The 25,507-nt window shown below is 36.7% G+C and overlaps 1 protein-coding gene, 1 long non-coding RNA gene and 1 other non-coding gene across 6 annotated transcripts in view; 2 read left to right on the top strand and 1 right to left on the bottom strand.

Moving 5' to 3' along the window:
* The window catches only part of JAK2 (Janus kinase 2), a 117,893-nt gene that overhangs the window by 85,188 nt on the left and 7,198 nt on the right, over nucleotides 1–25,507 (bottom strand). Inside the window, exon 3 of one of the 4 annotated variants that reach the window (XM_077909306.1) lies at nucleotides 13,009–13,162. The exons of the other annotated variants lie outside the window; for them this stretch is intronic. The gene's annotated coding sequence lies outside the window, so the exon portion shown is untranslated. The remainder of the gene's footprint in view (nucleotides 1–13,008; nucleotides 13,163–25,507) is intronic. 4 annotated transcript variants of the gene reach the window in all.
* On the top strand, nucleotides 1,689–25,297 carry LOC144320612 (uncharacterized). Its single transcript, XR_013386215.1, has 4 exons — nucleotides 1,689–1,897; nucleotides 2,426–2,577; nucleotides 12,062–12,161; nucleotides 24,924–25,297. It is a non-coding gene; the product is annotated as an uncharacterized LOC144320612 (long non-coding RNA).
* Nucleotides 13,947–14,051, top strand: LOC144289354 (U6 spliceosomal RNA). The gene has a single exon (XR_013357274.1). It is a non-coding gene; the product is annotated as a U6 spliceosomal RNA (small nuclear RNA).

Below are 25,507 nucleotides of genomic sequence, written 5' to 3'. Positions count from 1 at the left end.
GGAGCTAGTAAAAGAACAAACAAAACCTAAACCCAGCATAAGATAACAAAGATTACAGCAGAAATAAATTATACAGAAAGTAAAAAAATAGAACAGATCAATGAAACCAGGGCTGATTCTTTAAAAGGTCAACAAAATCAATAAACTATCTCAGAAAACAGGGATTAAATACATTTCAAAAACCACGGAAATACAAGCAACCTTTAAAAGAACTATTCAGGGGATCCCTGGGTGGCTCAGCGGTTTAGTGCCTGCCTTCGGCCCAGGGCGCAATCCTGGAGACCCGGGATCAAGTCCCACGTCAGGCTCCCAGCATGGAACCTGCTTCTCCCTCCTCCTGTGTCTCTGCCTCTCTCTATGTCTATCATAAATAAATAAATAAATCTTAAAAAAATAAATAAAAGAACTATTCAGTATTTGATGCAAAAATACACTAACTTCTCACTAAAGCAGGAATAATGACATATCTTTGGTGACTTCAAGATGAGTGACTGCACACCACAGGTTCTTGCCCCAGATCTCAAAGAGCTAACTAGAAGGAGGCATTCTGCTTCCTCAATAGTGCCTTAACATTTTAAAGGCACTGCTAACTATGAAAGAGAAGGTCTTTTACTTCCAGCCATCCAGGGCTATTTGTACACACTGTTACTTCTGGAATACTTTAAGGACCTTTGTTCCTCTACACTAAAATTGTGTTCCCCAACAGATCTGTCAATAAAAAAAAAAAAAAAAACCTGATATCTACTTATACTCACTCACCTGCCATTTCTCTTTTTCCAATTTGTAACTACATTCTGGAAAGTGACATTATCAAATGAGCTCTCTCAAACTTCAACACTAGTGATGGGCTAGGCACTATTCCAGATGCTAAGGATATAGCAGTTGACATAACAGAGGGTTTGCTTCCTTGTCTCTAACATTTCAGCAATTCAGTTTGCAAACACAAATCATAGGGTATAAAAAAGTTGCTTTAAATATGAGAAAAGTGCTAAATCGAAACAAATATACATCAATTAATATTAAAAATGAAGAGATGATAATAAAAAAAAATGAAGAGATGTATCATCTCAGACTGGATTACAAATCAAAGTTCAATCTTTCATGATTTTCAACTCTAATTCATTCAGAGCAAATCAGGAATGGTGAAATTAGATTTCAGCTTATAATTTTTCTAAAATTTTATCTATGAAAGCTGAAACAGCTTTATCATATGCTGAAATAGATCGATTTTCAAGATACATAATGGACACTGCATATAAGTTTATGTACCAGGATGGAGGAAAATCTCATATTTTAAAAAACAGAATATGCAACAGTCTTATAAATAATAAAATAATGTCAAAAAACAACCAACCATAATCGGCCAACTAAAAGGGGGAAAATCTCTTTTAAACAAAGTTGACGCATACATTTTTAAGTACATTATGAAAAGTGTTAACATTTGAATACAGTTGTACATACAAATGGAGCAAAGGTAAGACAATATTCACATGGTTATTTATCTTAAATACACATTAATTTTTAAATGATGAAATTAAGCACGTATCTAAAGATGTTTAAAGAATGAAGAAAATCACGTGATGAAATTCATAAAAGGAAATTAATTCAGAGAAACAGAATATGGAATATTCACAACAAAAAATAAAACATAAGATGTAGATCACCATGCCAACAGAACTTTCCAAGATAAAGGAAATGCTCTGTAACTGCATTGCACAATATAATACTTGCCAGACATACGTTATTACAGAATACTTGAAATGTGGCCATTACTACTGAGATATGAAGTTTAACTACCTAACTGTATTACTTTAAGTTTTATAGTCACACGTGGTTGGTAGTTACTATTAGCACAGATCTAAGATTTTAGGGTAGGAAGCTAAAATAACTCTATTAAGTAAGTAGTTCAAGACCAAATTGGAAAGAGAACACAAATACTCAAAAATGGAAAAGGAAAATGGTGGAGCAAATATTAACACAATGAAATACAAAGAGCCTAAGAGGGGCAGCCCCGGTGGTGCAGCAGTTTAGCGCCACCTGCAGCCTGGGGTGTGATCCTGGAGACCCGGGACCGAGTCCCACGTCGGGTTCCCTGCATGGAGCCTGCTTCTCCCTCTGCCTGTGACTCTGCCTCTCTCTATGAATAAATAAAAAATAAAATCTTAAAAAAAAAAAAGAAAGAAAAAACAAAGATCCTAAGAGGTTGCTTTGAGGGGTTCCTGGGAGACTCAGTCAGTTAGGCACCTGACTCTTGATTTCAGCTCCTGTCATAATCTTAGGGTTCTCAGATCGAGCTCCAGGAGGGACTCCACACTCAGCAGGAAGTCTGCTTCTCCCTCTCCTTATGCCCCTCCCCCCACTTGTGGTCTACATGTGTGGCTCAAGCACACTCTCTCTCTCAAATAAATAAATTTTTTTTTTAAAGGTGTTTGGATATGACAGATGTCTAAAGAGAGACAGAACTCCCATAATTTTAAGGAATGAGGCCAGTTCACATCTCACTGGAGAAATCACAGGACTCAAGAGTTGGAGGAGATGAGATGGTGAAGCCAAACAGTTTCTCTGGCAAGTTCCAAGGTAAGCAGCTCATTTCTTTTTCCAATGTCCCAAATTTGTCTGTTTCTTCTTCTCAGAACAATGACTCTTTGACTTCCCTTTTTATCAGAAAAACTGTTAGTAAGCCTAATCAGGGCTACATTCCAGGGGAACATACTCTGATTAGATAGATACTAAACAATATCAGAGCTTCAGCTTATGGGAACACCCTTTTCAATTTGATTGGTTCTCCAGACAAAATTATAGCCCTCATACAAAATGGAGAGCAGAGATTTAAGGAGACTGTAAAGAGGTATTAGGAAAACCAATTCATTCTTTTATTCATTCATAAATACTTCTGAGTGCATTCCATGTACCAGGAAACATTCTATGTCTTGGAAGTGAAGCAGGGCATCGGACACAACGGGAATTTATGGACATAAAGCTGGAAGAAATATAGCCTTAAAAACTTTTTTTAAGGGACACCTGGGTAGCTCAGCAGTTGAGTGTCTCTTTGGCTCGGGGTGTGGTCCTGGAGTCCGGGGATCGAGTTCCACATCGGGCTCCCTGCACAGAGCTGCTTCTCCCTCTGCCTGTGTCTCTGCCTCTCTGTATCTCTCATGAAAAAAATAAAATCTTAAAAAAAAAATTTTTTTTTAAGATTTACTTGACTTCTGAGCTCCGACCACAAAATATTTTCAAGAAAATGTTAAGAATTGATAAACTACCCAAAGAAAATGGAGAAAACAATGTTTACACTTATCTTTTTGGTTAGTGGAGGAATAAAAAGGTTACTACATACTAAAAAAGAAAAATCATTAAAAAAATAAAAATTTTAAGATACAGCGTACATGGTATTTAAAGGGAAATGTGTAGTTTTAAATGTGTAGTTACATTAAGAAAGATGATCTGGAGTCAATGATCTAAACTTCCTAAGGAGCTTAACAAATAAAAAAAGAAAAAAATAAAGTAGGAATGAAGAGCAGCAACTAATAAAATTTATAAATTTTTAAGTAGAATCAATTTTGAAAGAAAAAAGGCACAAATTATCATTAGCAGGAATAAAAACAACATCACTACAAATCTTATAGATAGTAATTGGAAAGGGGGCTATAATAATTTATGCCAAATGATGTCAACAACTTAGATGTAATGGACAAATGCCATGGAAGATAGAAATTACCAAAACTGACATAGGAAGAAATAGAAAACATTAATTGCATCATATCTATTCAATGAATTAAATTTTTCATTAAAAATCTATCCAAAGGGCACCTGGGTAGCTCAGTGGGTTAAACATCTGCTGTCAGCTCAGGTCATGATCCCTGAGTCCTGGGACAAAGCCCCACATTAGGCTCCTGCTCAGAGGGGAGCACCCTCACCACCTCCCTCACCATGCTACCTCCCTCTCTCTCCCTAAAATATCCAAGATATCTTAAAAAAAAAAAAAAAAAACTATCCACAAAGAAAAGTCCAGGCCAAATCAACTTTACTGGTAAATGGTAAAGTCTGTCAACATTTAAGGAAAAACAAAAATAATACCAATTCTATATAAACTCTTACCAAAAATAGAGAAGCAGGAAATACTTCCCAAATCATTTCATTTTCTAATCATTACCCTGATGCCAAAACCAGATATGAGTATCACAAAAGACAAATGTTTCTCATGAACACAGCAAAACAATAGAACATAGAAGCAGCAACACATTAAAAAAGTCAAAAAAATCAAGACCAACTGGGGTTAGTCCCAGAAATGCAGGTTGGTTTAACATCTGAAAGTGAATCAAAGTAATTTACCTTATTAACACAATAACAGAGCAAAACCACATGATCATTTGAATTGTTGCAATAAAAGCATTTGACAAAAGTCAAAAGCAATTTATGATAAAATCAACAAATTAGGAAAAGAAGGGAAGTTTCTCAATAAAGAACATCCATAAACAATTTTAAACTAACATCACACTTAATGATTAAATATTAAAGGTGTTCTTTTTTTTTTTAATTTTTATTTATTTATGATAGTCACAGAGAGAGAAAGAGAGGCAGAGACACAGGCAGAGAGAAGCAGGCTCCATGCACCAGGAGCCCGACGTGGGAATCGATCCTGGGTCTCCAGGATCGCGCCCTAGGCCAAAGGCAGGCGCCAAACCGCTGCGCCACCCAGGGATCCCTAATGATTAAATATTGAATGCTTTCTCTGTAAAATCAGAAATAAGGCAAGGATGTCCAATATCATTGTTTCTAATCAGTACTGGAGGCTCTATCCAAAACAATTAGGTAAGAAAGAGAACTAAAGGACATAAAGACTGAAAATAAAGAAGTAATACTATCTTTACATACAGACAACATGATAGTGTACACAGAAAATCCATACAATTCTACAAAGAATTTACTAGAACCTAAAGTGAACTTACCAATATCATGCGATATATCACAAAACAACCCAAACCAAGTTTATTCTATTCTGTTTTAATTATGTCTTTATTCTATATTTTTTATGCTTTATCATTAGGCCTTGCCAATCCTGGAGGGACTGCCCCTTCCATGCCTCGCCAATTCCTGAAGATAGTAGAGAACTCCCCTAAGAGTGCACCTTTCCTGTACAAATCAACCAGTCCAGAGCCCACAGCCCCAACCACCTCCTCTACCAAGTTCTTTACATCCTGGGCCTTAGTCCTCCTAGGACCAGGTATTAAGACAACTAGGACAGCTTCTATGCCTCAGGACCCACTAAAATCATTCAGACTAGTCAATCCTCAACAAGCTTACCTTGCCACATCTGATGTGTCCCACAAAAAACACAATAACATCTCTTCCCCACATCTTCCCCTCACTCTCTCTGCCTCCAGACTGATCCTGTTGTTTCCCTTTGTGTGTGCCGCCACCGCCCCCCCCCCCCCCCCCCGCCCCTCCCCGGCACAGCATAAGCCCTCCTCTTGGGATTTGTGAATGTAACAATTACCTTATCAATGGTAATTATCTCCTGATCTATTGGCCTCACCATACCTGAATAAAAGCTCCATTCTAAAATACATACCAACAACAAACAACTGCAAAATAAAATTTTGAAGATACCAGTCATGACAGGATCAGAAAATGAAATATGGAAAGATATAGTTGATGAAAGATGTTCTTAATTTAACATGAGATGAAAAGTGGTTGAGCATCTGCCTTCAGCCCAGGGCATGATCCTGGAGTCCTGGGATCCTGTCCCACATCCGGCTCCCTGCATGGAGCCTGTTTCTCCCCCTGCCTATGTCTGTGCCTCTCTCGCTGTCTCTCATGAATAAATAAATAAAACCTTAAAAAAAAAGTATAATCTTTAGAAAAATTAAAGAAAACCTAAATAATTTTTATGGACTAGAAGATTTTATCTTGCTAATCTGTCAGTTCTCCCCAAATTGATATACAGATTTAATGCAATCCCAATCAAAATCCCATCAGGCATTTTAAAATACTAAAATTGAAAAGGTAAATCTAAAATGTACATAGAAATGCAAAGGATCTAGCAGCAGCCTGGGTGGCTTGGATGATTTAGTGTCTGCCTTTGGCTCATGATCCTAGTGTCCTGGGATGGAGCCCTAAATTGGGCTCCCTGATCGCGGGAGAGCCTGTTTCTCCCTCTCCCTCTCGCCCTCCCCTGGCACAAGTGCATGCTCACTCGCTCGCTCTTTCTCTCTCTCTCTCTCTCTCTCTCACTCGCTCTCAGTCCCTATTCTCAAATAAATAAATAAAATCTTTAAAAAAAAAATGCAAAGGATCTATAAAAGTCAAAAAAAAATTTTAAAGGAACAAAGTTGAATGATTTACACTACCTGATTTCCAGATTGTCTATAAAACTACAAAATCAATACATATGGTATTGCCACAAGAATACACAAATAGATAAATGGAACAGAAGAGGCAGTCCAGAAGTAGAACCACACACAGTCAATTGGTCAACTTTAGAGTTATAATGGTTTCTTAGCTTAGACAAGACACAAAATACTAGGCATTTTTTTTTTTAAAGTGACAAGTTAGATATTACTAGAACTTAGTTTCTGCTCATCAAAAGACTGTTCAGAAAATGAATAGGCCAGACGGGGACAAAATATATGCAATACATACAGATATCAAAGGATTTGTATTTAGAATACAGAAGAAACTCTTATAATCCAATAATTTTAAAAAGGCCAAAATATTTAAACAAACTTAACGGAGATTTTAAAAACTGCCCAAAACCACATGAAAACCTGCTACATACCATCAATTCAGGAAAACACAAATTAAAACCATGAGATACCAACACACATCCATTAGGATGGCAAATATTTTAAAAAGCTAATGACACCAAAGTTGTAGAGAAACTGGAACTCTCACTGCTGGTAGGAATGTTAAACTGAGTGACTATCCTGCAAAACTGGCAGTTTCTCACAAAATTATACAAGTGAGAGAGGACTTTAATTACTTCCACTTGACCTGAGTCTGTAGTTTCCACTGACTAAATTCTTTCCAGCTTATTTTTTAATTTAGGCAAAAGGCAAAAGACCCCGGGGCGGGGGGGGGGGGGGGGGAGCATCCCATAATGGGAACCAAAATCTCCCTCCAACAAAAATGACTGCCATGACACCAGCAAGATCCCGGGGAACTGATCCCAAGACAAGGATCAATTTGACTTTTACTGTCCACATACATGTACCCACCTACCTCTGTCCCACATAAACCTGCAAGTATTTTCAGGACTTTGGAAGTAGTCTTTGAGAGGTCAGCCCGCAGTCTTCCCAGGGTTGGCCTCACTGAAATAAATTACTTTGTTTTACCATCTCTTGTCTCTCTGTCTTAGGATTTTTTTTTTTTAAGATTTTATTTATTTATTCATGAGAGACGGGGGGGGGGGGGGGGGGGGGGGGGGCAGAGACACAGGCAGAGGGAGAAGCAGGCTCCATGCAGGAAGCCTGATGTGAGACTTGATCCCGGGTCTCAAGGATCATACCCTGGGCCAAAGGCAGGTGCCAAACCGCTGAGCCACCCAGGGATCCCCTGGCCTTAGGATTCTGTCAGCATTGAGGGGGCAGAACTTGTCTGTTTGGGACCCCAGGGGCCAGATGCTCTTGTACCCACTGGGCCCTGCTACACATATATCCACACTATGATGCAATAATCCCACTCTTTGCTGATTTAGCTGTGAAGTAGCATTCTTTTTTGTTGCCCCTTCCTCCTTTAGGCTATACAGAATGAACATACATACCATGGTTGGAGCTATAATGGCCCTCTTGCAACCACAAGGTGATCCTGATAATGGTCAGGATAAAGGTCAGGAAAAGAAAAAGACAGCTGGTAACTAATAATCATGGAGCCAAACATCCAGCATAATCTAGTTTCACACTTCTTTTACTTGAGAGAAACACAAAAATCTTGTATTTTTGGTTATATGCAGCCAAACCAAACTGATAAGCTTATCCAAATCTCAACTTTTAAAACACTTTAGTAAATAAATCTTTTCTTTGAACTGCTGCTTTTCCAGGGCTCCCTTATTCTGCATTTATACAAAGTACTGCTTACATGCAAACTCAGTCAAAAAGATACGTTACCTTAAGCCCAAACAGACTTAAATCAAAAGAATTTCCCACAAAAGTACATTTGTTTTTGAAAAGAAATGCATCCAAAAAGACATTCCCTCACCAATTTTTATCCTTAGGGATAATTACTAATTTTAGCAGCTTCTGATAAAAGAGGCAAAAATACTGAAGTACAGCACAAAAATACTCTCACTCTTTAAGCCTGTTGTTTGATCTGATATGGTTTCTTAGCTCAAATCACAGAAACTAGTGAGGAAAAGTTATGAATGGAAAAATCTATAACATGGAGAACTTTCCTTCTGTTCCTCGTCTATAATACCATTCAAGAAGACAAATGGTTGTCATCTTCATAATCCCTTATCCTAACCCAATAAGCCTAGAAACCATTCTTTGAGAATGGTTTGAGAAAAGCATAAAACCTACACACTAAAGTAGTTGGGAATAATATCTAAACACAATTTCTCACTACTCACTTTCATATAGATTCTAGTTTTGCTTCTACAATTTAAAACAAAAACGTATGGTTAGGGGCAAAATATATGGTATGTGAATTAGGACTGATTAAAATAGTTTTTTAAAAAGTATGCCTGTTCTTAGACAGAAAATGTGAAACAATTCCCTCAGATACCTGTTAGCATCAAAACAGACTTCTGTTGTCCTTACTTCTTCTCATTCCTACTTTAGATTTGTTGGTTTCTACCGGATATGTAGCTGCCAAACATACTTTTAAAGTTCACATTTGGCCAATTACATCTAACGCAATACCTCCCTAAACCATAATCAAACATACAAGTATAGTATCAGCCAAGAAAAGTTACATAATGTGTGAATTGCACAAGGGCAGAGAAAGTCCAATATGAACGTCTTGTCAATGGTAACGGGAACATCATGTCTTCAACAGAAATCATTAGCAAGAATTTGGATCTACTTTTCAACAACTATTGTTAAAAAAAAGTCTCCGATGTTTTTTTGTCTCAGATATTCTTTATCAAATTTCCCACAGTAATGACAAAGAAACACTGAGAATTACACTAATAGCATGCTATAGAATTAATGGACCTCTTTTTCTGTATCCCTACACTCCTCAAAGGCTAAACTGACACTTGAGGAATGACAGCTAAAAAGGGAATAGCAAGAAATATCAATTGTTTTTTAGCCTCACCTTTTAGTCAGTTTAAGAAACTGGCTTTACTATACACTAAAATAAAAGGATCCTTTCCTAAAAACCTATTTTCCGGCATCAGTGTTCTTTCCCTTAGTTTTTGCTTCTATCACCTCTTTAGTTAAGTAGAATTTTTCTTTGCTATACTATTTAAAATGTCTTAATTGGCCTCTAGGCTACCTTAAAACAACTCTGGTATACATTTCATAAAATATTTTTTGCAATGATTGCTAATTGCTAATATTTGGAATATATTCTATTTGTTGAAATTTAGCCATGTTCCCTTTAAGTGTATATTGGTTTCCACTATTCTCTATTATTATTTATAAAAAAATAGAAGTAGAAAAAAAATCGCTTAAAGCCAATGTTCACAGAATAGAGCTTATTTTGGAGACTATACCACAATAATCCATAACCATCAAAGAAATTTCCTGTGATACAGTAAAATATAAAATGTTGCTTTATGAATCCTTGACAAAAACAAGATAAAATGTCATTATACTGTGCTTACCTATATATTTCCCCTCTCTTTACAAAGATATTTTAGGAGTAATTCAGCCAAAACCTATATAAAACAGGTATGTACCATACTTGTTAGCTTATAAGAAATTCTGTAATTTTTAAACTTATTCATGTCAAATTTTCTAGTCTAAATATATTCCATCACTTTTCTGTTTACATATTATGGTATCATCTGACCTCATTCAAATTACCTCATGTTCATTTACACATTCAACATTTTCCAAAAGAAAGATAACACTCTGCCTCAAAAGCTCTTTCTACCAGATATGTGGCTGCCAAACATACTTTTAAAGTTCGCATTTGGCCAATTACATCTAACGCAATACCTCCCTAAATCATAGTCAAACATCCAAGTATAGTGACAGCCATTTCTTGGCTAGAAAGGAAATAATATGGACATATACAAAAGAATACATAAAGTGTTGCAGGAACTGTAATAGAATACACAGGGTGAAAGGACAGAACGTGTGTACTACCTAGACTTCCCGCATAGATCCACCCTATTACTAACTGTGTGAAGGCAAGGGAAGAATCTAATTTGAATTTGAGATTTCTGTTTGAGCAACTAAGTATAAAGAAAGAGTAGCTAAGCACCAAGACAGAAAAGAAAAGTAAGTTTGAAAGGAAAGTGGATTTTAGATATTTGGAACATGAGCACCTATAAGAAGATTCATGGTAATCAGCTTGATATATGAGGAATTAAGAATGATTTCTTGGGGGATCCCTGGGTGGCTCAGCGGTTTAGCACCTGCCTTTGGCCCAGGGCGTCATCCCAGAGTCCCAGGATCAAGTCCCACATCGGGCTCCCTGCATGGAGCCTGCTTCTCCCTCTGCCTGTGTCTCTGCCTCTCTCTCTGTCTCTCATGAATAAATAAAATCTTAAAAAAAAAAAACAAAACTAACTGGAGAAAAGGATTGAGGTGGAAAGAATAAAACTTCTGTCATTTTAGGTTCCTGCATTTTAAGTTCTTCTGTATTTCCATTTTAAGTTCTTCTGTATGATCTGATTTTTTAAACCAATGCATATGAAATATCTAGAGGAAAGATTTAAGAAGAATAATAAGAAAAAGGAAAACAAGGTAGCAAGGCTATTAAGGGTAAAGAGCAGAAAAGAGACAGGATAGCTGCTGACAAAGACCAAAGGAGAACAAAAAAATAAGATAAGAAATCACTCTTAAGCTACTGGAGGTGCCAACAGTGATAACACCAAAGAAAGGGGAAAACAAAGGAGGGAGGTATTAACCCTAGAACAGACAAGAAAAGGATCGGGGGCACAGGAATACAATATAAAAGACCTAAAAAGTACAAGAGAACATACCGAGAGAATATGAAGTTGATACAACTTCAGAGATGGAGTAACTTGAGATGATAACAGGGCTTCAGTAGAATGAGGTCATGAGAAAGCAGTACTGCTGTCGAGTGTGGATGACACTGCAGAGTCAAATATATTAAGAAACTTGAAGGTATCTTTAGGGGAGTTCTTCACCCGGATAATGACATAACCTATGATAATGTCAGAAAAGGGAGTTTAGAGGAAAACCAAGTTAGATGCCAAAAGTTCTCAACTAATAACATAGGAGTAGGCAAGTAAAGGACAGCAGAGGACAACTTGAGAGACTGAGGATGATAATATACTGTATCATATTAATCCCAAAGGACAAGATTTTTGTTTTTTGTATTAGGGTGATAAATATTACCCTATGGAAACAGCACTGTAAATACTTCCTCTAGACCCTAGGGTAGATGTGACAGGATACTGTTAGGGAAAGGGACATACAGTGAAGGTAAAGAACAAGAAACAATGCTATAGAAATCCAAATTTCCAAGGGAAAGGGGAATTCTGAAGGTAATCAGCTGAAAAAAGTAAAAAAAAAAAAAAAAAAAAGTAAGACAAGAATATGTAAGAAAATATTTTCAGGTGGTATAGGACAATTTTGAATATAATCAAGTCTGCAAAATACCAATTTACAGGCAACACAGAGAACAGAGGAACACCTTAAACTACACCATGAAAATGGGATCAGCAAAATCTAGAGAGTGTGGAAAACTATAACCAACATGGTTACTAAAGAAAAAAGACAAGGGATGCAGGAAATATTAAAAGACTGTAAAATCACAATGTGTGGACCTCATTTAGATCCTAGTTTAAAAAAAGAAAACAAAACCATTTAAAAAAGCCATTTATGGCATATCAAATATTCAGAAATTTGACTGCTTGCTGAATATTTAAAGATATTAAGGAATTGTGATGTTTTTACTTTTAAAAGGTGTTCTTGTATTTTAGAGACGCAGACTGAAATATTAATGGAAGAAATGATATGTCTACAATGTGCTTCAAAATAACACATTAATGGTGAAAGCAGTTGGCACAGAAATGGCCACAGGTAATAAGGGCTATTGCAGCTGAGTGATTACTGCGTAAGAGCTCATTATACCATTATATATACACTTTTGTATGTTCAAAATTCTCCCTAAGAAAAAAAGCTTTCTTAAAGGATGTCTGTTATATTTCATCTAGCATTTCTTAGTAAGAGTGTTTTCAGGTTATTCAATTAGAAAATTTCAGGGAGTGAAGTCTCATATTTTATTTTATATTTTACAATTCATCTCTCATGTACATTTATTTTTTTTAAAGATTAATTTTTTTTAATTTTTATTTATGATAGTCAGAGAGAGAGAGAGAGAGGCAGAAACACAGGCAGAGGGAGAAGCAGGCTCCATGCACCGGGAGCCCGACGTGGGATTCGATCCCGGGTCTCCAGGATCGCGCCCTGGGCCAAAGGCAGGCGCTAAACCGCTGTGCCACCCAGGGATCCCCTCTCATGTACATTTAAAAACAAAAGTTGCTCATAATATTTACTACAAAATTTTCCTCTTAAAGATTCTGATCTATAACTACAGTAAAAGTGGTATTAGATACTGACAGGTTTTTAAAAATGGAAAACCTAAAAAGAAACATGAAAAACTGAAACTTTAGATGAAAGTAAGATAGCTTTTGATTCTTCCTTGCCTATTTAGTAGGAGAGGTATACTAAATAATTTTGGGCTTTTTTTATAAAAGTGAACATTCAAGTATACATGTCAGAAAATGTTAACAATTGAAAAGATTTATAATCTGTAAGAATGCAGGAAAAAAAGAAAATTAAAAGCAAAACAAAGGACTATAAAAAATTTTTAAGTCCAAATGTCAACAAATACAATAAATGTAAATAATAAGCCAATGAAACTCACCTTCCAAAAGACAAAGAACAGGAGATCCCTGGGTAGCTCAGCGGTTTGGTGCCTGCCTTTGGCCCAGGGCGTGATCCTGGAGTCCCGGGATCGAGTCCCACGTCAGGCTCCCGGCATGGAGCCTGCTTCTCCCTCTGCCTGTGTCTCTGCCTCTCTATGTCATAAATAAATAGATAGATAGATAGATTAGATAGATAAATAAATCTTTTTTAAAAAATAAAAATAAAAGACAAAGAACATCAGACTGGATTTCTTTTTTTTTTTTTTTAAGCCTTTTTTTTTTTTTTTTTTTTTGAAAGAGAGAACGAGAGAGAGAGAGAATAAGCAGGAGGAGGGGCAGAGGGACAAGGAGACTCCCGGCTGAGCACAGAGCCTGATGTTAGGCTGGACCCCAGGACCCTGAGATCAGGACCTTAGCCAAAGTCAGACACTTAACCAACTGAGCCACTCTGGTACACCAGACTGGATTTCCTTTTTAAAAATCAAGGTATACAGTGCTTAGAAGAGACATATAACAAAAATCATACAGAAAGTTCAGCAAAAAAGGACATTTTTATCAAGCTGACAGGCGTCAAATGGTACCAATTCTTGATTAAAATTAGCCAAGCTACAAAACTAAAAGAAACTACAAAAAAAAAAAAAAAATCAGCAAAAGAAACCCCAATGAAAAAAGCAAAAGATATGAATAGATCAATAAACAAAGAAGATGGTAGATCTCACTTATAGTTAAGTAAATGCAAATTAAGATATCAAATCATGCCAATCAGGCTGCCAAAATCAAGGAGTCTAAAGATACCAAGTGTGGATGAGAGGACGTAGAACCCTTCAAACAACTGGTTTTAGAGGGCAGTTAGGGTACATTTAACTAATCAGAAGATATAACTATCCTACAAACCAGAAATTCCTGCATAATATTCACAGTGGTATTATTTGAAATAGTGCTTTGCTCTGACAGCATATATACTAAAATTAGAACAATACAGAGGTTAGTATGGCCCCTGTGCAGGGAAGACACACAAATTCATGAGGTGTGGAGGATTTCTAGGGAAAAAGAGAGAGAGACACACCAAGAAACAGATTCTTGGGATCCCTGGGTGGCGCAGCGGTTTGGCACCTGCCTTTGGCCCAGGTCGCGGTCCTGGATATCCGGGATCGAATCCCACGTCAGGCTCCCGGTGCATGGAGCCTGCTTCTCTCTCTGCCTGTGTCTCTGCCTCTCTCTCTCTCTCTCTCTCTCTCTCTCACTGTGTGCCTATCATAAATAAATTTAAAAAGTTTAAAAAAAAAAGAGAGACACACCAAGAAACAGACTCTTAACCATAGAGAACAAACTGAAATTATTACAGGAGGGGAGGTGAGTGGAGGAATGAGTGAAATAGGTGATGGGGATTAAGGAGAGCACTTGTCCTGATCAGCACTGAGGAATGTACGGAAGTGTCAAATCACTACATTGTACATCTGAAACTAATATAACACTGTATGTTAACTACCAGAATTAAAATGAAAATTTAATAAAATAATAAAATAACCTAAATATTGATCAGTAGAAAAAAATGATATATAAACTGTAGAATCTTCTTACAATAAGAATATTATTCATCAATTTTATGAATGAACTAGAGCTATATATCAAAACACGGAGGGATCCCTGGGTGGCGCAGCGGTTTGGCACCTGCCTTTGGCCCAGGGCGCGATCCTGGAGACCCAGGATCGAATCCCACGTCGGGCTCCCGGTGCATGGAGCCTGCTTCTCCCTCTGCCTGTGTCTCTGCCTCTCTCTCTCTCTCTCTCTCTTTGTGACTATCATAAATAATAAATAAAATTTAAAAAAAAATAAAAAAATAATAAAAAAAACACGGATACATGACTGTCATAAAGATAAGTGAGGTTTAAAAAGTTGTAGCAAGAGACTGATTTTTTTTTGCATGATACAATTTAAGGTTTAAACTCATGATTTAATACTACAATATTATTCACTGATACATATATGTAGTAAAAGTTTAAAATATGCATGAAAATGATACTAACTTCAGGCTAGTGACTACCTCTAGTGAGTTAAATGGGGGTCGAGACACAGGAGTAGGAATAGGTAGAGGAGTTTCAACTGAATCTATGATGTTTATTTCTTTAAAAAAAATAAGATCTAAAGCAAAAAGTAACCAAATACTGTTAAAATTGGATGGCAGGGCAGCCCGGGGGGCTCAGCGGTTTAGTGCTGCCTTCAGCCCAGGGTGTGATCCTGGCGACCCGGGATCAAGTCCCAGGTCGGGCTCCTGGCATGGAGCCTGCTTCTCCCTCTGCCTGTGTCTCTGCCTTTCTCTCTCTCTCTTTCTCTGTGTTTCCCATGAATAAATAAAATCTTAAAAAAAAAAAAAAATCTTTAAAAAAATAAAATAAAATTGGATGGCAAATACAGATTAATATTTTCTACTTTATGTTAAGAATATTTCAAAATTTTTTCTTCAAATACTAAAATAAAAAGAAAAAAAAGGAAGAATATATAGCCTTTGGTTTAGGATCCAAGTTTGAAATGCAACTGGGTTTGAATCCTGTCCTCTGTGATATATCTCTGAAATCAGTTTCATCTATTATTTCATAGTATTTTTGTAAGGATTAAGTGCAATAAACTGAAATAATCTCACCCAAAGACAAGCACTTTCCTTTCTCCTCACACTGTATTAGACAACACTAGAGCTTTTCTCTCTTTTTTTTTTCCCCTTTTCCTTTTTTTCCCTTCCAATCACATGTACAGTGAGGGTGAAAAAAATACAGCAATTCATACATGCTGAAAAATAAAACTGCTGAAAATGAAACTTCTCATTGAAGTTTGGTCACACTACCCCCAAAGTCATACTGCCTTAATTTTAATATTCCTAGAAGTAAAACCTGATACAGGATTCAAAAGAAAGTATATTAGTTTTTAAGTTTGGGTAACAATGGCAGAGAAACAGAGAAGTGGTATAGGGAAGGCAAGACAACCAATAAATCTGCACTCTTAAATCAGCTAACACAGTGGGCTTAACCCTCAGAAAAGCTCTCAGAAACAGTATAAAGTATGTTCAACTGTTCTATTTATACAGTATCACGCCCTGAGAGTCCAGAGTCTGTGGCTGAGGGCTGCACCCAGGAGTGTTAATTTCACAGCACTTCTGGCCCACCACAGGCACTGCAAGCATGACTTCCTACATTTCCAAGAAGAGTCAGTAGGTTAGAGATGCAAATACTGTCAGGAAAAAAAAAAAAAACAAATACTGTCAGACGTTTACTCAAGCACACTGAAGCTTCCAGGGGATAAGGGTGGATTATTTACAGCATTAACTACAGCCATTCTATACAATTATGCTATTATTAAAGAAAAAAAGAAGAAAAGGAGATGTGGTCTATGCTCTATAGACTACTTGGTCCAAGACTTGTTCTTCCTCAATTTCTGCTTGAAAATGGAGTTACACTAATTTTAACTACATTAATTACATGTAAACTGATTCATCTACTAGAAATCTCACACTGGGAAAGAAGGAATGAAGTTTTAATTGTATTCTCCTAAATATTGGTGAGGATTAGGTATATTTGTTGTCCATGTATATTTACGAACTGCCTGTGGCTTTTTCCTATTTTTTCTTTCTCGTATTTGTCATAGACATATTTGTCAGAAATATGACAAAGAAATTTACCCCATTATATATTAAAACTTACTATTAAAAAAACTGTAACCAAAAGAGGACTGGCATACACATAGATCAGTGGACAAAGACAACATCCAGAAATAAATCCAAGTATACATGGGAACTTAAGGTGATAATGATGACATTTCAATACAGTAAAAAAAGATACTTGTTTACAACAAACACTGGCGTAACTGACAGTACAACCAAAGAAAACATGCTAAATCTATACTTTATATTAAAAAATTAGGGATGCAGGGATCCCTGGGTGGCTCAGCTGTTTGGCGCCTGCCTTTGGCCCAGGGCGTGATCCTGGAGTCCCACATCGGGCTCCCGGGATGGAGCCTGCTTCTCCCTCCTCCTGTGTCTCTGCCTCTCTCTATGTCTATCACATATAAATAAATAAATCTTTAAAAAAAAAATTAGGGATACCTGGGTGGCTCAGCGGTTAAGCATCTGCCTTCGGCTCAGGGCGTGACCCTGGAGTTCTGGGATTGAGTCCCACATCGGGCTCCCTACAAGGAGCCTGCTTCTCCTTCTGCCTATCTCTCCTGACTATCTCTCTCTCTATCTCTCATGAATGAATAAAATCTTTTTTAAAAAAAAAATCTATAAATATTTAACAAAATAAAAGATGTCCAAAATAAAATAATGAAAATACTGGAAGGACCTCTGATAGGACTTTTACCTGGAACAAAAAACTGTGTTATACAAAATAGGAAACCCAGGGATCCCTGGGTGGCGCAGCGGTTTGGCGCCTGCCTTTGGCCCAGGGCGCAATCCTGGAGACCCGGGATCGAATCCCACATCGGGCTCCCGGTGCATGGAGCCTGCTTCTCCCTCTGCCTGTGTCTCTGCCTCTCTCCCTCTCTCTCTCTCTCTCTCTCTGTGACTATCATAAATAAATAAAAAAATTTTTAAAAAGAAATAGGAAACCCAAAACCCATGTAACAAAAGTCAGGGATCCCTGGGTGGCGCAGCGGTTTGGCGCCTGCCTTTGGCCCAGGGCGCGATCCTGGAGACCCGGGATCGAATCCCACATCGGGCTCCCGGTGCATGGAGCCTGCTTCTCCCTCTGCCTGTGTCTCTGCCTCTCTCTCTCTCTGTAACTATCATAAATAAATAAAAATTAAAAAAAAAAAAAGTCAAACAAATTGGCTATATGGGTCCATATTTATTTTGGCTAATAAAGCATTTTTTTTATAACCAGTTGAATTTTTTTTAAAGATTTTATGTATTTATTCATGAGAGACATAGAGGCAGAGACATAGGTAGTGAGAGAAGCAGGCTCCAAGCAGCAAAGCCCGGAATTCCGGATCACACCCAAGGCTGAAGGCAGAAGCTCAATAGCTGAGCCACCCAAGGTCCCTATAACCACTTGAATTTCAAAGCCTTAAGCAGGATATGCATCTCTATCTCCAGTTGCCCCTGGGCTCTACTTCTCCTTACTATCTTATAACCAACCTTTTAAAAACATCAATGACAGTGAAGACATGCAAGTTTTCTAAATGTACAATAAAGAAAAAGATATATTAAATTTTCAATCTCTCTAGAGAAAAGGAACCATAAACAAAACCAAAAGATATGAAGATTAAATATTTGAAATTCATTTACCAAAAAAGGAGTAGATATCTCCAATATCTAAGAGCCCTATAAGTTGATAAACAGGACACAAACCACTAGAAAAATGACAATATATTACAACCTTCCACCCAACATATATTTTTAAGCACATACGGGATATTTATAAAAAATTGACCTTAAGGAAATGTTTGAAAATTAAAAAAAGAAAACTACTGAAAGTACACATAACAAAGTCCAAAAATTACTTCAAAGTTCATATAACTGTTACTGGAAACAATCTCTGCAATGAGTATATGCATTTATTTCACTTTTCCTTTTTTTTTTTTAAGATTTTATTTATTTATTCATGAGAGACACAGAGAGATAGAGAGAGGCAGAGACACAGGCAGAGGGAGAAGCAGGGTCCATGCAGGGAGCCTGAGGTGGGGACTCGATCCTGGGTCTCCAGGCTCAGGCCCTGGGCTGAAGGTGGCGCTAAACCGCTGAGCCACCCGGGCTGCCCTTATTTCATTTTTCCATTAAACTTCTCTTTTTATTTGGATCTTACTCCTTCAAAATGACTTAAAATATTTTCAAGTGTTTGTAAATACTCTAAAAATCAATGCTGTTAGTTTCTGCTCTTCTTACTTGCCCCCTTAAACATCTGAAGTTAGATATTTTCAATACATTTTTTGGTCTGTTTTAAATCTATCACTTTAATTCTATACCAAAAAATCTTTTTGTATATGTGCATCATTTCCAAACTTAACATCTCAGCAAAAAATACAGAAAATAAAGACTAAAGGCTTTTAAAAGCTTCTCTGAGAAAAACATATGCCGCGAAGTTTTAATATAATCAATTAGGTTTAATATAATCACATTAATCAGTTAAGAAAATAGATGAAGAACATAAATAGGCATTTCACAAAAAAATACAAGTATTCCCTAAAATGAAAATTTGGTTATTATCATTAATAATCCGAAAAAGGTAAATAAAAATATTATTTCTGCCCTATCTGACTGGCAAAGATAAAGACGACTGGCAAAACCCAGTGTTGGCAAAGATGTGAAAGAAACAATATCTAAGAATTTGTTCCTTTTAAAAAGATAAGAGTAATGGGATACATATCTATGAATTCTATGAAACACTTTATAATAATGAAAAAAAACTTAGATAACATTAAAAGGATCTGATAATGCATGGTATGCTTAGCCACTAAAAATACGATGAAGATATTAAAAATGATAGCTTACATCATGGCTTTCATTATATCCTGTGCATTATATCCTGAGCATTATATCCTATATATAGCACAAAATGGGCACTGCATAAGTTTTTACTAAACGATTATATTAATGATTTAATGATTGATTAAATGCTAACTGATTGCTTGAGTGTATGTGTAGGTGGGTAAGTGACTGACTAGCTTGATCTACTGAGTAATGTGACTTACTAACCAGCAGAATGAATGAGTGACTGATGGAATAAGTAAATGACAGACAAAAGAGTAAGCAACTGATGGGAATGAATTGACTGACCCTCTGAACTGGGTGAAAAAAGGACTGAATGAATATATGATTGAATGAATAAATGAATCTCTAACCACTGAAATGAAAAGACCCCCACAATACACTGCTGAATTATAGGCTCAAATTAGAATAAGCAGGACTCTATTCACGTCACTACACAGAAACATCCAGAAAGATATCAAAACTTAAGCAAGTTCTGTCAATCATAAGCAGCATTTACAATTCTTTTTGCCCCTGATTGCTGAATGTAATTTTTTAAATAATCACTTTTATTCACTTGAAATTTTTCTATTTAAAGATATATTGTTCAAATATTTGTTCAAAGATATATTGTTCAAAGTTTGTATACTACTGATGCCTCTTAGAAGAGTGTATAAAATATATGCAAATATATATATTTTAAAACATTATGATTCTTTCACATAAGAAACAAGGGATATAAGATGAAAACTTAGTCAATTTAAGGGTTACTAAAACCATTTTACCTGGGACCAGTCACAAAAGTACATATATAACATATAACGCTATTTATAAGTCCTCATAAGAAACCAGACATGAATTATATATGAACAGAAAGGTGAGAAAATATAAATTATTCTACAAATTTATCCCCTTCTCTATTTTTAGTCTTAGGGAGTAACTTTTGAGCTACTTTTAGAATTGTGCTTAATGATGACTCCATAGGAAAAGGTGTATTTTAAATTTATAAAACACACAGGAAAAAAAATGTGAATGAAAATTGGGGAAAGTGCTTCAAATAATTTTAAAAGTTGGCAGGGGTCACCTTTAAGATCTCCTTTGAAAACCATCATATTCCAAACCTATATCATCAAAAGGTTTTTGAAAATTTTTAATTTTCAGAAGTGACGAATTTGCCTATAGAAACAGGAAATTTCATTCTATTAGTGAAGTATTTAGTATTATCATTTACTGACATTCAAAAAACATCTCAGTTATTGAAGTCAGTATGAATTTAAGTTCATAATGATTTTAAAAATACACCATGTCAGAACATTATTTCAGATACTCTTTAAAGATTATAATGCATCAAATAAAAATAAAATTAAGCACTTATGGACAAACAAGCAAAGAATGAGGACTATATACATACAAATTCTCTAGACACTGAAGCATTTTCTATTTTGAATTAATTTCCACTTCCTCAATGTCCCATCATAAATTAGACGGACAGACACCATTATTCACCATTTTCTTCTCTGGGTCATTCCCTAGTCTTAAAATCCTCTCCTAATGAATCTTGCCATGTCAAACCCTTATGAAACCAATATATTAGAACTTCAGGAAATCCAAGTCTCAAATGGACTATCTTGTGGATTGGTATTATGAAATGACAAACTTCTCTTTATATGCAAAAGATACACCATATTGTTAGTTTTTCACAATTTAAGGCCAAAAATAGATTAGTAAGAACAGACTCACAAGTTAACAAATACCCATTCAAATACAAAAAAATAAAACCTCACAATAAGCCAAAAGAAGTAACACAGAAAACCAAGGTTAAATCCAAGTGTAAAATAAAAGAGTGAAGAAACTGATTAAATTGAATAGTAGGCACAAAGATCTACTTATATCCCTATACTGTTGAGTTATTTACTTTATTTTCAAACATTTAAATTCCTTCCATATGCTAAACTTGTATAGAACCTGAAAATAAAGAAATTAATAGAAATATTTCCTGGGGGTGGGAGTGAATGGGTGACGGGCACTGGGGGTTATTCTGTATGTTAGTAAATTGAACACCAATAAAAAATAAATTAAAAAAAAAAAAAAGAAATATTTCCTGACCTTGAAATCATAGTAGTTTCATAGGAGCCACTACTGGAACAAAACAAAGGCTGGAAACAGACCCAACTATATACACAATTTAAAACATTAGCATTTCCCACAGCAAAGAAAAGGATTATTCAACAGATAGTATTAGAACAACCATTTGAGGGGGAAAAGTTGGATCTCATTTATACCTTGCACCAATATAAATTCCAGGTGAATCAAGAAAGCATGGGGGAGTTTCAAAATATAATTTTAGAACAGAGATCTAAGTATAATTTATAAATAAATAAATAAATAAATAAATAAATAAATAAATAAATAAATAAAGATGGCCAATAGAATAGAATAAAAATTCAAAAATGAATGCGTAACAAACAAAAATCACACTACAGTGTAAAAAAGAGATGACGACAACCTGGGGAAAATATTTTACAATTTATTTCACAAACACAGAGCTATTTTCCTTAACCTGGAAAGAGTTCCCACAAGTCAAAACAATAGGTCAACGATCCAATAAAAAAAAATGGGTCAGGTGGGCATGGGTGGCTCAGTCGGTTAAATCTCTGACTCTTGGTTTCAGCTCAGGTCATGATCTCAGAGTTCTGGCACTGAAACCCAAGGTAGGCTCCACATTCAGCTGAGAGTCTGCTTGAGATTCTCTTCCTCTGTCCCTGCCCCCACTCACAAGCAAAAGAATTGTGCAGGCACTTTCTCCTTCCAGAATATATAAATCTTGAAGAAGAAGAAAAGAAAATGGGCTAGGAGATGAATAAACAAGTCTCAGAAAAGGAAAATTTAGAACAAACTAAAACTGTAAGATTTTATATTTTACATCTCAAATTGACAAATACCAAACTATCTGAGAACAGGTGTAGAAACATACAAACTGCCATTTCTATGAAGATCAATTTGACAGTATTTATTGAAATTAGTAACATATACCACTTCTGAATCAGCAATTCCTCTTGTATTTAACCTATAGTTATGGTTCCATACATGCATATTAACATATGTGCAAAAATATTTAATACTTTCTGAATTATAAAACACTTCTCTAAAATACTTTTCAATTCTATTTAAATGTGTGACCTGTTCAAAAAGTCAATAAATTTGGGGCATCTGGGTGGCCCAGTGGTTGAGCACCCAACTCTTGGTTTTGGCACAGGTCATGGTCTCTGAGTCATGGGATTGAGCCCTGCATCAAGCTCTGTGCTCAGAGTGGAGTATGCCAATGATTTTCTCTCTCCCTCTCCTTTGCCCCTCCCCCTACTCAAGTACTCTCTCTAAATAAAATCTTTTACAAAAAGTTGATAAATTTTTTGAGTGAATAAAAAGAAGAGAAAATACAGACAACTCTTCCCAAGAGTTTTAAAGAAAATAGACAATGGGGCAAGCAGTAGCTTGAAGAGAATGTGGAGTCAAGTAGGAGTAAAATGGAACTGGCAAACCAGCTCACAGATCAAATTAGCCAGCTGCCTGTTTTTATAAATAAATCTTTACAAGTCCATTCACTATGTACTGTCTATGGTTGCTTGTGCACCACAAAGGCAGAGTTGAGTAGCTGCTGCTGAGACAATCTTGCCCACAAAGCCTAAAATATTTACTATCTGGTCCTTAATAGAAAAACTTTGCCAAGCCCTATTTGCTTGATTTTTTTTTTAAAGGCTGAAAATGTATTTTGAGAAGCTGATGCTGCACTACTGCTCCATTTCTCAGAAAAACTCCAAAGATATCAGGGACAAATCAAACATGGCACACCAATAAAACGTGCACAGCATACCACCCTAAGATAGGCTCCTAACCAACTCTTCAGCGCACAGCAATCCTGTTTCCAAGACACTGTACTAGGCCTATCAAGAAAAGCTGTGAACAGCAACATCATAGACAGAAAGGGGTTGTTCCCGTGCCAACTTGTTTCAAACCAGGGAGTCTCAGTCTGGTCCCCAAATCAATATTCTCAGCATCACTGGGAAATTGCTAGAAATGCAAATTACTAAGTCCCATTCTAGACCTCCTGAAACAGAAACTCCAGGGGTGGGGATCCCTGGGTGGCTCAGCGGTTTAGCGCCTGCCTTTGGCCCAGGGCATGATCCTGGAGACCTGGGATCAAGTCTCGCGTCGGACTCCCGGCATGGAGCCTGCTTCTCCCTCTGCCTGTGTCTGCCTCTCTCTCTCTCTCTCTGTCTACAATGAACAAATAAAATCTTTAAAAAAAAAAAAAAAAAGAAAAGAAAAGAAAAAAGAAACTCCAGGGGTGGTGCCCAGCAATTTGTGTTTCAATTAGCTCTCAAGGTAAATTATGAAGAGAACCACCAGGTTAGGAAACAGTTCTAGTACAGCTAAGGAACAGGTGAGGGCCCATCTGGTGTTTGAGCTCACATAATTAAAGGTGCTTGAGGAGATTTAATAAAAGCAAAAGGGCCTCAATCACGCTGTCAGAATTTAATGACAAGCAAGGAAAATGCTATTGGAAAGCTGAATAAAAGGAGACCTTCGTTCTACTGTAGTGAAAAGTCTGACAGAACTATCACCTACAATAACATGGAAAATGCAATGTATACCTAATGAACTAAGGAGATTCTAGGTAGAATGCTGAAGAAGCAGGTGGCTTCTTCTAACTACCTTTGTAACTAAGAGAGTAGAGAAATGTACTAAAAAATCAGCCGTCACTTTTGAAAAGCAATTTCAAGTCAATGTAAAGGGCTCAGAATACTCTTCTCAGCCAGCAAAGTGTTCTTACAGTAAGAAAGAGCTTCAGGGCTCTTTCTTAAATCTAGAGTGGGACTATAAGATCTCAGAAAGATCTAAGTACCTCACTGATCCTTTCAGACAAAAAATTACCTAAGGATCTTAAAGGTATCGTTCTGCAGTAGCTTCACAGGGAGCCTAAGGTAAGAAAAACTCCTCTAAGAGATTTGTAGGTATGGCTTTTGTCTGATGGAGTAGATTATGAACTGATACACAGAGGTCCACACACTTTTTAAAGGAATTACATCAGTTTACAATGAAAGGGGCAGGAACTACCTAATATGATGCTTCTGAATGACTATAGGCAGTAAGCAAGTTCAGGTGGCTACTCAGCTGCAAAGACAGATCAGTTCCTTTGGGAAAAAATGAATGATTCAGAAGGTGAAATCAATGACCAAAAGAAGCAGTCACTGCCAACTAGGAACAATGTACAGGCAGTAGGACTGACCCCTAGTCAAGGAACTGCCAGCATGTGCCCCACTAGGTTTCAGAACTGCAGTGGACTATTACCATATGCCTCCCTTATCCCTCTTTTTGAACAGTAATGTCTATGCAATTAACACATGCCTTTCCAATCTTGAATGTTAATCACGTGGGGGCATATTCCTGGTCTCTTCACAGGTCTTCAGTTAAAGAGAAATCATTCTCAAGAAACCATATCCAAGGAACCTCAACAGCATATGGATCTGACTTAGATGGTGAGGATACTAGATCCTGAGTTGGTATCATGATAGGATGTAAATTACAGGTCTCTGAGAAGGGGGTTAGTGTATTTTGCATGTATTCTGCATGTGAGGCTTGTGAAGTATGGCAAAAAAAAAGGGGGGGGGGGCAAACTATGGCAAGAGTTTTGTTCAGAGATGGCCATAACAAGATTTCCCATCTCACATTCTAGTCCCCAACCTTTAAATTACCCCCAACCAGCAAGTCTTCCTGAGGTTCTAGACATTATGGAATAAAAACAAGGCATTCTTCGTGTAGCCTATCTGAATTATTGGCCCATAATATCTGTGAGCCTAATAAAGCAGTTGTTTTCTATCACTATAATAAATAGCAACAGCAACCAGAAAACATACGGAGTCAATAGGGGGAAAAACAGAGTGCGAGAGAGAGAAATACAATAGCAAAGTCCTTGAAGACAAAAGGAGATGGGTTTCTCTGCACATGCAGATGGAGAAGCCTTAGATGCGACCCTGACCAGTTCA

This window comes from Canis aureus, chromosome 1 (genome assembly GCF_053574225.1).
Source record: "Canis aureus isolate CA01 chromosome 1, VMU_Caureus_v.1.0, whole genome shotgun sequence".
NCBI lineage: Eukaryota > Metazoa > Chordata > Mammalia > Carnivora > Canidae > Canis > Canis aureus.
Note: the sequence above shows the minus strand (reverse complement) of the source record. Positions and strands in the feature narration are given on the sequence as shown.